A 3,123-nucleotide genomic window follows, 5' to 3' on the forward strand; every position below is an offset into this window, starting at 1 on the left:
TACCCTCTTCTACCTCCTGTCTCTCTCCTGACTCTGCCCTATGAATTTTGACTATTTTCTTGGGTGCATCTGGAAGACCAAGAGAAAGCCAAACCATAGATGTGTGTTTGGGGCTTAAGCCAAAAATCAGACCTGAGTCTGACATGAATGGACTATGAAGGTCAGACGAAATAGAGCAAGGCCTGTATGTCTAGGTACCCCCTGACACACAGATCTAAGAAAGGCCAGAGAACTTCCCAAGGAAAATCAAACTAGCTTCCATTTACTGAATGCTGTGTGCAAGGCACTGTGCTAAGTACAAAATGTCTGTTATTCTGTTTGATGCTCTCAACAATGCATGTTTTCAGATGAAGGAAACAAGGTTTAGAGAAGTGATATAACTCATCCAAGATAGCACAGCTGGTGGGTGCCAGAGCTGGGATTCCAACCCAAGTCAGTCAGCTCCAGAGCTCATGTTCATGCCCACTGTGCCATACTGCCCTACCCCCCCGCAGAAGGCAAGCCAGACTGGGGCCACAGCGTGAACAAAAGTCCTGGACTTTCGGAACATTGAACAAGGGTGTTCAAATGGACGGGTGATGCCAGAGGACATGAGGCTGAATCATGGGGTCCTTGAGCATCATATTCAGAAGTATTTACTTAATCTGTCAAGTGAAGGGAGCCATGGAGAGCTTTCGAATATTGGAGAGAGTGATATGACTTGCATTTTAAGAACATAACTCTGTGGGGGGCCTGGGTGGCTCAGTGGGTTAAGCCTCTGCCTTCAGCTCAGGTTATGATCTCAGGGTCCTGGGATCGAGCCACACATTGGGCTCTCTGCTTGGCAGGGGACCTGCTTCTCCCTTCTCTCTGCCTGCCTCTCTGTCTACTTGTAATCTCTCTGTCAAATTAAAAAAAAAAAAAAAAAAAAAAAAAAAACCCACATAACTCTAATGGCGGCTTATGGGGTTGGATTTACTTGAGCAGAGACAGAAGTCAGGAGTCAAAAGTGACCAGTTTAAAGACTATCCCCATAGTCCCTTGAGGGTTTCCTGGGATAGGAAGATGGGAATGGAAAAGAAGTTTTATATATGTAACTAAATATCTAAAGTACACTATATCCATAACTGTAACAATTAAGGGCACTGACTTTGGGATCAGATAGTTCAGAGTTTGAATCTCCGTCTGTCATGCATTCATTGCTTAACCTTGGACATTAAATTTATGCCTTTGTAAAACAGAGATAAGGATTGTCCTAGCTTCTTCGAGCTGCTATAACAAAATATCCCAGACCGAGTGGCACGTGAACAACAGACATTTCTCCCAGTTCTGGAGGCTAAAAGTCTAAGATCAGACGGTCAGTACAGCTGGGTTTGGTGAAAGCCCCCTTCCACGTTAGACTGCCAACTTCTCATCGTATCCCTTCACTGCAGAAAGAGGGCAAGAGAGTCTTTTGGGATCCCTTTTATAAGGTCACTAATCTCATTCATAAGGATTCCACCCTCAAGACCTAATTACTTCCCAAAAGTCCCACCTCCTAATACCATCTCACTGGGGGTTAGTGTTTCAAATATATGAATTTTGGGGGGATACAAACATTCAATCCATTGCAATGATATTATCTTAAAGGATATTATGAAAATGAGGTTTAAAAAAATGAATGACAAAAGGAATTGTAATCTAATTGCCTAGCACATAGTTAGTGCTCAATAAATAGTTGCTACTCTATTGTCATTATAATATTTATCAATACTCCTCACTAACTTAGTCCTTCCTCTCAACTAGAGAACAAAAGTCTGCAGAGAATCAGAATGAATTTTTGAAATTTCACTATGACCTCATTTCAACAATTAAAGTTTTTCAAAAGTTGCATTTCTAACATTTCTTACGCACCAGTTGGGTAAAGAATCTGCGGTGGGTACCATGGTGTCTTCTATAGATAAACACATTTTTGTCCTTTTGTTGAAAAACTAAAATGCGACACAGCAAAACAAGCTGCATTGCTAATGAGCTGCACTGGCTGGATGGTAAATCGTGTGTTGCTCTTATGTTTCTGTTTCACTGCCTGTTTGGCTCAGCTCTGTGTATCCATCCTGGGTCCCTAACTCCTGGACCACAGAGTCCACATCTGCCTCCCTTTTTGGCCAGAGTGAGTCCCACACAAAATTAGTTGCTTAAAACGTATTCTCTTTAAGTGAATTAACTTTTGTTACTTTGGAGGGAAATATCTAATATTTAAAAATTTATTTATTTGCAAAGTTGGGTTATAAAGTAATTTTTCCCAGAGTTGCCCAGAAAATTTCTGTTAAGTCAACTCCCTACATCTACATGTAGTGGGATTTGGAGATCACAGAATCCCTCTACGTAATTGCTGCTAGGGAAAGAACTAATTAAAGCTTGGCACTATTTTTCCCCAAGAACAGGATGGTAGGGGTTATTTTTATAGCCTCTCTCAATTGAGCACAGAAGATCCAAATTCACAGCAGTGCTATAGTGTTCCAGTTTGTCATTTTACTCCCCGTATCTTCCTGTTCTCTTGGTTTTATTGATCCCATGGAGAGCTAGTGCTCTGGCCATTTTGCACTGGTGCACTTTGAACTTGCCCTGTGGTGGGACCACCAACCTCTGGAAGAGGCCCAGTGTTATTAAGCTCTGGAAAAGTTGGTTATTGTTTGGAAAGCATGTTAGCTAGCCTTAATTACACACCATGCTGTATATGGGCTAACACCTACCCGTGTGGTCTTTGTTTCTTTGTTTCATTACTTCATATTGAATAAGGACTTGACCCGCCATGTGGGATAAGAACAATGATTTGGAGAAATGGATCCAGCGAACACACGGCCTATAGACTGTAAAGTAGTAACACTGAAATTATGTTTAGAAGAGCAAATGTAAAATAATTCAACCTGAGTGATCTCCTGCAGTATGCTCAGGCTCTTTAGATATTGTTCTGTTAATAGCTTATGTCTCCACGGATAGTGCAAGCATTCCAACTCAATTGACAATGGTAAATTACAATACAAATAGCATCAAACCAGTGAATGGCCCCGTGCCAAATGATATCACCATTTTTTCAGGAGGGCAGATCTCTTCTGAGTGTGACAGTGAGGGCTCCCCAGAAGCACTCAGTTACAGGCATTCTGT

The sequence above is a fragment of the Enhydra lutris genome, unplaced genomic scaffold, assembly GCF_002288905.1.
Source record: "Enhydra lutris kenyoni isolate GAN:26980312 unplaced genomic scaffold, ASM228890v2 scaffoldscaffold42, whole genome shotgun sequence".
NCBI classification, from domain to species: Eukaryota; Metazoa; Chordata; class Mammalia; order Carnivora; family Mustelidae; genus Enhydra; species Enhydra lutris.